Source organism: Gopherus flavomarginatus, chromosome 3 (genome assembly GCF_025201925.1).
Source record: "Gopherus flavomarginatus isolate rGopFla2 chromosome 3, rGopFla2.mat.asm, whole genome shotgun sequence".
Taxonomy (NCBI): Eukaryota; Metazoa; Chordata; order Testudines; family Testudinidae; genus Gopherus; species Gopherus flavomarginatus.
This window is the reverse complement of record NC_066619.1, coordinates 5,391,915-5,405,313: the sequence shown is the minus strand read 5'-3', so window position 1 is coordinate 5,405,313 and position 13,399 is coordinate 5,391,915. Positions and strand designations below refer to the sequence as shown.

Here is a 13,399-nt window from a genome sequence, read left to right as displayed (position 1 = left end):
ATGAGCATACCAAAGATCACTCCAACAAGGCCTGTGGCTGGTGAACTGTTCTTAAAACAGTTCTTAATACACAGGTTTCCCTTTCAGCCTGGACCAGTCTCCTCAGATGACCTTCATCTTCTTGGCTTTCCAGTTGCTTCCAGTGTAGGTGGGGGAGGAGAAAGGCAAAGACATGCTGCAGCATCCTTATATTGTGGCATCCTCAATCCATGTTCCTGAGAGACACTTGCCCAGACATGTCCCGGTGAACTTTGCTGAGTTACAGTGATCAAGTCAACCCTTGTGTGGACTCGGGCAGCTGTCGTTGAATTATAAATCCCTTGAATATAACCCCCCTGCTGATGAATAGTCATGGAGCACCTTCCTGGGTGGGGTCTTTTGTATGTAACTAGCGAACTTTCAGCATATTTTAGGAACAACCATACAGCAAAATCTCAGCTTCATACGCACTAATGATATACATATTTAGACAGAACAATGGGTTTCAGCAGATCATGACCTTTCATAGGATATCTCACATGACATACTTTGTATGAACTATCACAATATAGACATGATGAATATGGGGGTTACAGGGTGCCATTCTGAGTATTACAGTGGGTAATTTGCATTCTCCTTTTCCTAAGTATTTCCTAGGACAGCCACTCCACTGAAAGTTCAGTCTTGTCTGGCTTGTTATTTTAAGAGTCCTTTGAAGCTCATTACACTTTCCAGGGTTTACCTTAGTCCTGTCTTCCCTTTAAATAAATTACATACAATCCCCCGGTAACATATAAACATTTGCATTTTTAAATAAGTATTTTAGGAGTTTATTGTAAACTTAATTGAGTACAGTTTATCCAGGACATTGCCATATCTGCCACACCATCCACACACACAAACTCTTAACCCAAGTGTGGTGCTGCTTGTAATAGCAGTTGGCTGGCCAGTCACTGTGGGGGAAGGTGGTAATAAGATGAATAGAGAAAGGCAGAGAAGAAAACTTTACACTCAAGGCAGATGCAAGAGGTAATTCTCTTTGCAGGCTTCAGGCATGGATTTCATAGATTCCAAGGCCAGAAGGGATCCATGTGATCACCTATTCTGACTCCTGTATAACACAGGCCATAGACCTTCCCCCCAAAAGTTCGTAGAGCAGATCTTTTAGAAAAAACATCCAGCACTGGTTTAAAAATTGTCAGTGACAGAGAATCCACCACAGCCCTTGGCTGATCCACGTGGGTTTATGATATTAACCCAGCTCTCCTGTTAATAGATCCTTGGGATACTAGCAACAAATGACGGCAATAGAGCATGAATGTAACTACCAAAGCCCGAGAGCTCATGTGCTGTACACAGTGTGTCTTATGATCAGGGAGATTTTTGGAGAAGAGGTGGGATGAGTTTAAACTCAGTCTTGTGTAGTTTTCAAAATAGCACAGATCTGGGCGACTTACTTTATATTTCCGTTCACTTCTAACCTACTAGAGAGGACAATAGTGGTAGCTGGGGTGAAGACATTTGTCATAAGCATTTACACAGCATTTTCCAAATTACCTTCACACTAAATTTGCTGTCACCAGACGTGGGCACCTGTAGAACAAACTTAAAGCACACATGGAGTAGCCCCCCGAAGGAAAAGTGCCTAATGCAATGCAGGGAGATTTGGCCAGACAAACCCGATGGCAGCAGTGTTTGTTAGGCCAAAAACTTACATTACCTCTGGAGGAGGAGTCTGAAATCTACACAGCTGGCACTATGAAGGTGGCCCAGCGTATGGAGCTCGGTCTTACCATCAACGTCATTGGGAGCAGAGTCAGACCAACGCTGAGGGCTTTTGCGGAGCCTACCCATACAAACAGTCATCTGTTTTGGAGAAGCCGTGTTTTAACATTGCAAGAGTCTCTCTGCGTCCCGGCATTTGTAAACCTTTGTCTAGTTCCTTGAACGGAGATACTCATATCCCGATTTTCTAAGCGTGCCGAATGCCCAGTAGCTCCCACCAGGTAGGCCGCCTATCTGGGAGCTTGGACTTAGCCTCCCATTTTTGAGAATTCTGGCCTTTGCATCCAACAGCAGGTGCTTCTAACGTTATTTTGGAATGCCACAAATAGCAACACAACTGCCATTTATCCCCTACCTGTGACCTACGAAAGAGTCTTGAACACTGTGTGCCCCTCTGTCTGGGAAGATTTAAAAAGAACATAATCGTCCCAGAAGTAGTCATTTCCTTATTCTCGAAAGAGCCACTTAGACCCAGTATAGCACTGCTCTGTGTATGGAAGAAAACAAGAACAGATTTTTGCAAACAAGTCAGATACTGTCTACTGGGACGCAGTTTATGTGCCATCACAGTTTACTTTGATACTGCCAGAGAGTTGAGTTTAGTCTCCCACAATAGCAAAGCACCCATTTATTTTTGACTGGATCAAAACAAAACAAACACATAGGAAAACCTACACAAAGCCTTCCTGACCGATGTATTTCTGTCACAGATCAAAGATGTGCTTTATATTTGTCTGATCTTAGCCTTAGCCAACACTTTGTATCTACTGACCACAGGTAAGACCTGGACTAGATTTCTTCTGCCTGAAGTGGGATCTACCTAGAGCTCATTGGAAAATTTTAATCAGAATAGTTTTCTTTGGAAAACGACAACATATTTTGCAAAATTGTATCTGATAAAATTTCATGTGAAACTTTTTTCAATTTTTTTTATAGTGTCAACATCTCATTTTTCCCTTTTCAGACGAAGATTTGAGTTTTGTTTCAAATGTACTTATACAATTTTTTAAAGATGGGTTGAAACTGAAATGAAACATTTTGAACTTATTCAAACAAAAATGTTTTGCTCAAACTGAAATCAAAGTTTTGCTAATTTTGTTTTGTGAAAAGTTTTGGCTTTTCATCTGTATTTGAGACAAAAAATAATTCAGAAATCTCAAGATTTTTTTCACAGGACAGAAAATCTGATAGTTCTTTGATTAATAGGAACCAGAATAACCACAGCAGCCGCACTAGCTTCACAGTAGTTTTGTAATTAGGTCATTTTAAAGAGAAAATTTCAAACATGCAATTTGTTTATCAGCAAGGTAGGATAAATCAGGTCTAAACTGCTCAGGAGACAGGGATCTCTTCTGTATAGAAAGAACTTTTTTTTTTTACACAACATACCAGAGAGGCAAGCAAGAATTCCATCCCAGGACTGTGTAGCAATAGTTTCACTTAAGCTACACAAAGCTTCATCAGCAAGTGAACTCCACAGAGTTTACTGCCAGCTCTTAAAAATCCAGAAGTTTGCAACAGTAAAAGCTTATGCCAGTTAATTCAGGTTAAACGAATCCCAGTGCAGAGGACCAGCCCCGAAAAGTCTGCACCACTTTAGCGCTCAAAACGTAAGTCTTGTGAATTTCACCTTAAGCGATGAGATAATGTGCTGCATTCGATGCATGAGAAATGTCGCCTGGGAGCTGAAGTACAGATTTGCAAGAGGACTCTAAGTTGGTAAGCTATTATTCCGATCTTCTCGATTGCACACGTGCTCAGCTCTGCTAGGGTCATGATGGTTAGCAGGGACGACGGGAGGACCTCAGCCTCAAAGCTAAGAGCCACGACCACTTGAGGTAAAGGAGTAGCTCATTAACTGTGAATAACTATCAAACTGGCACCAGCCAATAGAGGGAGATGTAATCGTTTGGACCAAGCCAGTGAATCATGCTTGGACTTTTTGATTTCCCACAAGCACCGTCTAGTACAACTTCACAGACTGATCAGCACAGAGCCTCTCCAAGTTATCTGCAACAATCCTGATTATATTGGCAGCAGGTTATATTTGCACCCTGGTTTATCAGCTGACCAAGATGCCCTATCCAGCAGGAACGTTGTAGGGAAGAAAGGTACAGTACCGGAGGTCCAGGACCCTCCAGAATCTCTCTCTTACGTGCAGTGGTATCTCCCTCCCAGGTCCTACAGCTGCCAAAGTCACCAAGCCAGACAAATTAGCTCATTGGTGGCTTGGTGCCTTAGAAGCCAGCTTTCCACAATGCCCAGCTGCTGGAGTGGAGAAAGAAGTCACGGCTCCTTCTGCCAATGGAGCACCTGTTGGCATCTCCCAGCAAGCAGGCGCAGGAGGCAGGCACTCCCTCCCCACAGTCAGTGCGGTTGCACCTATGTGCAGCCGCAGGGGAGTCAGCAATTTTCTGGTGAGAGTGGTTCTGATGTGGTTATGCTGGTTTCTGGGTGACAGCCAAGTAGCGGCTGCTTCATGCATGCTACAGAAACGCCTCCTTTCCAGATGCTGCTTTCATACCAGAGGCCCCCGAGCCCACAGCCCCATACAGATTGCCCCAGCCTTTCTGGCATAGCCTCACTTCGCCTCCTGCATGCATGCTGGACTCCCTTGCACAGTAGTACCTGCATCCAGACTGTGCTAGCCGCCTCTGCCTGCTATTTTGGCCACAAGGGTCCTGGCAACATCTCACTCTCCCCATGGAACTGTAGCATGAGCCACGCAGCTTGGTACCCGCCCTTTAAAAACCTCCCTATAAGTTGCTGGGCCTAGTGGTGACCCTGTCTCCACATTTCTATGTCTGCATATTTTAAACCAGTTTAAAAATAAGCCTGGCTAAGATTCCACTTCACAGGGCTGGGCAGCATCTCATCTTTCTGATCACTGATTAAGTGGGTGTGCTCAACTGCTACGTACTGGCAAAATCCCAAGCAAGCCTATAGCAGATACCAGTACCAGCAGAGAACACGTATTGGGAAGAGAGGAGAGACAGGTTCCTTTGCATCGGCCTATTGTGACATTAGTTTATTTTCAGGGTACTGCACCTTTAAGTTTCTTCAGACAGACAGCTTCTTGGAGACATGCTGCCATTTTGCAAGGCAAAGCTGACACAGCATGTTCCGGAAGGTCACACGGCTCATGCACTCCCACGAAGACTTGATTTATTCTCTTCTCCTTTCCTGTACATAATGAGAATCTAAATGGCAGTTTGCGTTGCCAGCTCTTGCGGTATTGGGTGTTTTAGGTAAAGCCCTACTCCTGCAGTCCTGTGGTTACGTGAGAATCTCAGCTGTCATTAAAAAAACCACCACCACCACAAACAAATCTGGCTCTCCTGGGTTTGGAAAATATGCGGGGGGGCGGGGGGGTAGGGGGAAGCCCCCAAAGGCTCAAAAAATCAGAAGGCAACTCAAGAGAAGTGTTTTTAAAAAAAAATTATGATTTTGGGAGCCCGATTCCTGATTTTTTGAGCTCCAGAGGTTGGCAATAAGGAGCTCGTGGCAGCTTTGGGTGTATGGGAAATAAGCACTTGCCACGGTGTCGGCCAGTTACTAAACAGGGACAACGTACTCAGTGCTAAATAAAGACACAGAAGCCAGCAGCCGTGTCCTACAGAGGTCCATCCACACGCCTTTTCCTTCCATGTCTCTGCTGGCACTCTAATAATTCTGCGCAGACAGACTCCATATTGAAATTCTGCAGAGTTCTCTCCATACAACCACAGAAAAATCCACCCATATCATGGGAATGAATGTGAACTTTATAGTCTAAGCTCGCACCTCTATACAGGCTATTATATGATTTGACCAAGTTTGGGATGTCCTTTTACATTACAGTCATGCCCAGACACTTGATCAGCTATGCAAGGAGTCAACCCTGCAACGGCAGAACTTGAAGGGAAACTGCCAGGTGTAAATGTATAAATAATATAGGACTTGCTTATTTGAATTCCTAACAGCACTCAGAGTTACTGAAACTGATTTCACAGACAGATTACGCTTTTCTCCAATAAATGCCATGAGCAATGTTGTTGCCAACTCCCAGCTTTTTATCAGGCGTCTCATGGTTTTCCTTACACCCCTACTTCCCACAGGGATGCTATTGGAGTATTTCAGATTTCACTGACCTAGTTAGTTCTAGCCTCCTGATTGCGGAGCAAAACATGAAAACGAGCCAAGAGGCTCAAACCCGAAAGTAAAACAGCCTAAATTATGATGACTTTTTAAGTATAATAATAATATTGAAGCAAACTGCATAATTTTTTAATGCTTGAGGCTGGCAGTACTGCCATTGACCCAGAATGAGCGAAGTACAAAAATCTGGTGTAAATGGTCACGTTTACCTATTTTAGGCCAATTGCTAGTGCATTTCCCTTAGCAGGGAACCGCAGATAATGCAGGGAAATGTTATTTCCCCCCCTGCCTCTACATATACCTTTATTTATTTATTAAGACTCTCAACAGAAGCATTTCTATTGATGATCAGGTTTTATAAGGCCCTGACTGTGTCCCTTTAAGCCAGGGGTTTGGGACCCCTCAGGGGGTCGCAAGGTTACTATATGGGGGGAGGAGGGGTCACGAGCTGACAGCCTCATCCCAACCCTGCTTTGCCTTCAGCATTTATAATGGTGTTAAATATATAAAAAGTGTTTGTAATTTATAAGAGGGGTCGCACTCAGAGGCTCGCTGTGTGAAAGGAGTCGCCAGTAGAGAAGTCGGAGAACCAGGACTGGTGCAACCATTTAGGCGGACTAGGCGGTTGCCTAGGGCACTGAGATTTGGGGGTGCCAAAAAGTGCCCCCCAATTTTTTTTTTAAATGGTTGAGCAGCCGCTGCTGCTGGGACAGAGAGGGAATCTGAGCTGCTGGCGGCAGCCGGTAGCCCAGGGTGTCCCCTGGATCAGGGCGCCGCCGTGGCAGCCCGCAGTCCAGGGTGTCCCCTGGGTCAGGGCGCTGCCACGGCAGCCCGTAGTCCAGGGCGTCCCCTGGGTCAGGGCGCTGCCGGAGGGGGCAGGCAGCTGCCGTGGAGCTGCTGCAGTGGTGCCTGTGGGCGGTCCGGTGGTCCACGGCTCGGATGGAGCTGCCGCAGTCGTGCCTGTAGACGGTCGGCTGCTCGCGCAGCTCTGGTGGACCTCCCGCAGACACCACTGCGGCAGCTCCACCGGAGCCGCGGGACCAGAGTGCGGGGCGGCGAAATTGCCGTCCGCCTAGGGCGCTCAAAACCCTAGCGCCGGTCCTGCGGAGAACCACTGCTTTAAGCTTCTGCCAAAAGGCAAAAAACCACTACTAAATGATTGCAATCTCCTGCCATTGCCTCATAATGGCCTCTTTTGTAATTGCCAATTTGCCATCAAATCGGGCACCACATGTTCTCGAGAATGCTCGTCCTAGATAAACGTTTGACGCTGATACCAGGGTTACGCTGGAAGCTTGCCAGGACAGTAATGGCTGATAGAAATGTTGCCAAAAAGTCACACCCTCTATTTCGGCAAAAGTCCTAGTGTAGCAGCAGTATACTGGCAAAAAAGATAGCTTATTTCACACAAGGAACCAGGATAAGCCATGCCAGCAAAAGCACATGTTTGCCAGTATAAGCGGTGTCTCCACTGGGAAGGTTTGCTGGTATCAGTATACCAGATTTTTACTGTTGCTGTGCACTGTATACTGGTGTAGCTATATTGGCAAGACTTTGCTAGGTGAGACATGGCCTTAGGGGCAAGTTATGGCCAGGCCTTACTAGGTGGAGCATGCTGCCCTTCCCTCTCCCCTTCTCCAGGGGCATCACGCAGGCAGTAGCTACAGCTGGGCTGCAGGATACGGTCCAGCCAACGCTTCTGGAGGGGCGTGTCTGGCCAGGGATGTACCTACGGCCCCACCACTGCATAACGATATGGGAGCCGTACTGGGCAGTAGCTGGGGAAGCAGGAGGAGGGCACGGTTTTTCTGAGGATGAAGCTGCTTCCTAGCATGCTCATTAGTGCCTTCCCTAGGCATAACCCCTCCTGGCATAGCATCCCCTGGCTCACTCCAGTCCAGTTCTGCTTTAGAGATGGCAGAGTTTTGCCCTTCAGCCCTTCCAAACTGGTTCCTCAACTTCCGATGTTCCCAGCCCCACAGGCCTGGCGTTGCCAGTTCTAATAGGAGCCTGGCACAAAGGTTAGGGAAAGACCCCAAACTTCCAGGCCAGCCTGTCTCCCAGGACTAGGGGATGGCCCGTTCTTGCCCTTGGAGCTCTGGGCATTGGTGTAGAAGGAAGCAGCATCACCGGCATTCTAACTGGTCAAGGGACCACAGCTAGCTGCAGGCTCGGACACTGAGAACCTGTCTGAGCTGCACTTCAGACATGCTTGGGCTAAGGAGCTTGGTTACTTATCGTGAAACAATGCGGTTAGAGTCCTGTCTAGGAAACACCAGCGCCTGGTTTTCACTTCAAACAACTTCAGCAACAGCCATGTGGCATCTGACAGCTCGAGCTGACATCGCCAACTAGCCTGGGAGCAAGCCAAGTGAGGGACTGGATGGGACACCACCAAAGCAACACAGAGGCACTGCAAAGAATGGCGCTGGTGACTCAACTGGGAGCATCTTTTCCTCGAGGCAAGTCCTGCCCCCAGTGCTCCAGTCTGGCATTTGGGGTGCTGTGTTTCAGAGAGCCTGACCCCATAACCTTTGCCACAAGGTAAGGTGTAATAACTCTTGAGAGCGGGTCAAATTCCAGCTAGGGTAATGATCAGGACCGGCTCTGGCTTTTTTGCCGCCCCAAGCAAAAACAAACAAACAAACAAAACCTGCGGGGTGGCTGGAGCCGGGGGGAAAACTTTCAGCTAGCGGGACTCCCTGCGCTGCAGATGTGCCCCGGGCAGTGGAGTGTGTGACCTGGCTAGCAGGGGGAAGGGGGAAGAAGCGGGGGGGGGGAGATAAAAGGAGGGTGGCCAAGGCTTCCTTCAGCCAGGGCGCTCACCACTCGGCCCCTCCCGCCGTGCCACCTGCCGGGAGGGCTCCCGCCGCTCCCGCCTGCAGGTGAATTGAAGGTCAGCAGGGAGGGAAGGACGCAGGCTGCCGGGCTTGCTGCAGATCTGGCACCGGCTGGGGCAGATGGAACGTGCAGCCGGCTCCCAGCAGGGCGCTCCCCTCCTCCGCATCACTGCCCCCTACAGGGCAGCCAGAGTGGCGAACAAAAAAAGAAAAGAATAAAAAAAGGGTGTCCATGCCACCCTAGGATTGGAGGGAAGCCACCCCTTAGAATCTGCCACCCACAGCACGAGCTTGCTTGGCTGGTGCCTGGAGCCGGCCCTGGTAATGACAGTCTGGCTCCCTAAATCCTCCCTGCAGTTTTCATTGGCTCTAGGATCATCCTTCACTTTCCTGTTGTCAGCTCCTTTTTTATTGTTGCTGTGCACCATTATGAAGATCCCACGCTTCACTTCAGAGGTGGCTGCATGTTGACGGTAGGTGAAGTTAGCCCTGTGTAAAATAACAGTGACTTAGGGCTATATGGAGCCCAGGGCCACCAAGACCATCTCTCCCATCCTACTCTCCAACAGCACTCCAGCTGGTCTTTGCTCTTGCCCATCCCCACTGAATTCTTGATCTTCTGAGGGAGGCAGCCCTACCTAACCCTACCTAACCCAGCCCCTCACCCACAAAGCTCAGCACTGCTCCCATCTCATCTCCCCAGCCAGCCCACTTATGACCATGGAGCCGAGATTCCCAAGGGTCTTGCTCCAAGTTCTCTCCCAGTGATGTCTCATTTGCACTGAAGTGCTTTGCTCTCCATTAGGCGTCACTGCCAGAAGAGATTGTTCAGAAGGTTCTCAGCTTCCAGAGCTGGTACCAGAACGTAAGGAGAGCAGAACTCCCATTTCAGCACCTGATAAGCAGCCTGGTTTTCCAGAGAGCTCAGCAAGCTGCCTGCTGAGCAACTCTGAAACCCAAGCCCCCATGAATATTGCGGGGGGGTGGTGGTGGTGGTGTGATGCTGCATCTGGTTCAGGTCCTAAGCAGAGTCTTCCACACTGAATTGTGCTGTCTTGCTCTCTTGCAGCTGAGTCTCCAAGAAGTCCAGGAAGGTTCTAGCTTCAAAGAATGATGAATCGCACCCAAAGAGCAAGGCAGGGCACTGGCTTAAGGCCTAATGGCCACAGCATCACCGCTTCTATTGCTTCCAGTCGAGATGCTGAGGACTCGTTAAAATCCCCACTGGGACACCAAAGAGTTCCGCAGGCAGGTCTGCAGCTTGCTCATATAAAGGAGTTGGGATGGATATGAGGAATACCGTCCCCTTATTCCCACTCATCTAGAGACCTGGGTTGGCATCTACCTGCCTCCTGGCTCGTGAGCCAAGATGGCACAAAAAGGCAGCCTTAAAACTGAAGAATAAATTGGAAAGGGGAAAAAAAATTCTTGTGACTCATAAAGCGCACCAGCTTCCATAGCTCCAGGGAGCACTTACACCTGCTGACAAGGTGATTAGCTACAAGCCAGATACTCTTAGGCCAAACATTCACTGTTGCATAATCACATTGCCAGCTAATGTTGCAATTGCAAAACATGTATATATAGCGCTGGGAGGCCACATTGCTCTGCCTAAACAGGCGGGGGCACATTCCCTGACCTCAGGAGTTTATGGTCCAAAGAAGATTAGCTATCAGTCATAGCTGCATGGAAAATTAGCACAGCTCCAGCATTTAACAGAAGGATTATACACCAAGATTGCAGACTCAACTCCCTCCCCTCAAATTCACACATACGTGCTATTTCATACAGGAACCTCACAACTATCCAGATATGCTCCCATCTCTGTGGTATCCAAGTGCAACTCACGGGCATTAGTATTTTCAATGGTCCATTAAGGGTTCCCTAATATTGCAAAGCTAGTAACAAACTAGATCGCGCTAACTCTCTCAACTCCAGATTAAGTATATTGCAGGGCAGTGAACTGGGTTTCTGCTCTCCTTCCACCCTTCAGCTGATGTGTGTGTTTTATAGCCACTTATCTGGTAATTATAGTCCTAACATGACAGCTGGTTAGTAACAAGCGAGGTACAGGGCACATCTGGAAGAGACAGCTTGGCTTGAGGGATCAGAGGTTTCCCTGTAGCGTATCTATCCCACCCATCAAAAGTTATTACAGTAATTAAACTGGCAAGACACAGGTCCAGACAAACCCTGAGCCCAAAAGCTGTTAATTCTAGAGTCCTGCATAAAAGACATATGACATGAGTGCTCCCCGCCATTAATAATGTTACTACATTAGTTTACAGATCCCATTGTCCCCACACGTCAGGATCTTTTAACTCAGTTTGAGCTGTAAACTCCAGTCCAGCTCCAGAGCGGACGTTATTTCAGGCTCAACCCTACTAAGGACCGTTTTCCATATGATTTTTCTGATTCACTGTTGTGAAGGAGCCAATCTCCCTTCACTCCCCAGGCGCAGAATTCAAAGCCCGCCCGTGAAGAAGTAAAGTGCATTATCTATCAACCAAAGAACCGACCGCTTCTTCCAGTGCACGGGGGTCGAGCCAGAAAACTCGCAGGAGCTGCCAGGCAGCCAGCAGGGTGCTGACAACGCACGGGGAGGTGAACCAGAACTCCCCGCCCGAGTCCTACAGGGCAGTGGCAGGATTTAGTCTGTTTTGCAAGGATTTCTGGAGGGGAGGCGGCCGCAGGCAGAGGTCTCCGACGCACGCAGCTAGACCGGGCGCCTCGGTCTGAGCAAGCAATAACCAGCCCCGGAGAAGTGCCACCCTAGCCCCACTGGACATGGAGGGGCAGGGGGGCAGATCCCGCCGAGGGGAGATGGCACAGACCCCTGGCTGATGAGTCCTTGAGCTCCTGCAGCCTGGCTCTCTGCAAGCGGCAGCGCGGGGCGACAGGCGGCTTGTCCCAGCCGGGGATGGGGCTCGCAGCCTGGTAAAGCAGTGGCCGGGGAGGGGGCGACGCTTGTTTATGTGGATGGGGTTTGCCCCTTTCGCCAAGGGAGGGGACCTAGGAGAGGCGAGCGCCCTGGATCCCACAGCCACCCCCGGACCCTCCACCCCCCGCGCCCAGAAACTCACCGCGGCGCAGCACCGTCTCCAGCGCGCCCTGGTGTCACTGGGGCAGGAAGCGCCGCCTGGCATTTGGGGCTGCGCTCCTTGGTTCCTCATTGGCTCTTCAGGTGTGTGTGTGGGGGGAGGCACTGTGGGGCCAGCGGGATGCTGGGAGATGTAGTTTGCAGGCCCGGAGTGGAGGGGCCGGGGAGGGCGGTGCGTCTTGGGGCGCGTAGTCCTGCGCCCTGGGAAGCGGCCGGGCTGCAGCGTGCGCTGTGCTCGGAGCTGGACACGGTCTTCTGCTGCCATGTCCCAGAGCCGGAGCCTTTCAGCCAGCCCAGTGCCCAGGGGCTCGGGCAGGAGCCTTCCCTGCAGGGTGGAGTCCCCCGCCTCCTCTGTCCCCTTGGCAGGCTGGCTACAGCCCACTGAGGAGTGAAGCTGCCCCAAGCCAGGCTTATCAGGCAGCCCCGGGGGTCCCAGCCCCCTCAGCGCTAGGCCAGTGAAATAATCTGGGGCAAACTGATTATAGCGCTGGGTAGTGGGGGTACACTGGGCCGTTGTGTAGGAGGACAGCAGAGCTTGCTCAGCTGTGTGTCATAAGCCCTCTACTGCTCACAGCCAAGAGAGATTCTCCTTTAGCTCACGCAGGAGGCACTTTGGAAGCAGGCGGCCACCGCCATTGCTGCAGGGGGTGGGGTAGGGTGCACACAGTCGCCCATTCTAGTAGCAGCTAAAGGCCTAGGTGGTTGTGAGTCTTTGACGGGGTCTGGCTGAGGAAGTGGAAGAGCCGCAGGATGAGGTCACTGCAGAGCAGAGTGTGGGAAGTGAATTTGCAGGCAGGGCCAGATGACGCCCGTTCTGGGCCCTGGACATTTTATGGCCGTGATATGAGGCCCCTCTGCCCAGCCCACAGGAGGGTGGCACGGACCTCCCCCCTTTTCTCCCAAAGAGCTGCAGCAGTGCCGTGGGATCCCTTTCTTCCCTCCAGAAATGGCAGCAAGGACCCTTGCAGCACTTACTCCAGCAGCCCAGGTGTCTCTGTTTGACCAGGGAGGGCTGCTGTACTTTTCGCCTCAGAGTCACCTGTTGGGGTGGGATTGGCAGGGTCTCCAGAGCCATGGGTGTTGGAGATATCAGCCCATAGAGATGAATGGGGCAATTCACCCCTCTGAGGGTGATCTGTCTGACTCCCTGTAAACTGCAGCAGCCTTCACTGTGTCTGTTCCGCTCCCCCTCCCAGAGCCATTGTCCCAGGCTCTCTACAGAAGCAAGCATCTGTAACAGCCAGACAGAGGTGAAAGTAAGCTGGTAGGTGCCGGTACGGAGGACCGGTAAGAAAAGGAGACTGACTGAGGGAGGGAAAGATAAGCCTGCTCCCCTGCGTAAGAATAGTTTAAACTCAGCTGTTCCCTGACGGTTCAGCCCCCAGGGCTAGGTTTCTGGCCTCCTTGTTAATTTCACTCACAGTAGCTGGTGGGAGGGGGTCGAGGGGAGGGTGTGTTTGACCATGGCAGGGGCAGTCCCTGTCTGCCCCCGGGGATGAGGGGATCTCTCCTAGTAATATACACAACAAATACAAGCATTTGGCTGCACAGCTTAAAT

The 13,399-nt window shown here is 50.1% G+C and overlaps 1 protein-coding gene across 1 annotated transcript in view; it reads right to left on the bottom strand.

Annotated features, from left to right (window-relative positions):
• The window catches only part of MYORG (myogenesis regulating glycosidase (putative)), a 30,754-nt gene extending 18,845 nt beyond the window's left edge, over nucleotides 1-11,909 (bottom strand). The window contains exon 1 of the mRNA XM_050943582.1: nucleotides 11,825-11,909. The gene's annotated coding sequence lies outside the window, so the exon portion shown is untranslated. The remainder of the gene's footprint in view (nucleotides 1-11,824) is intronic.
• Between the last annotated feature and the right edge of the window lie 1,490 nt (nucleotides 11,910-13,399).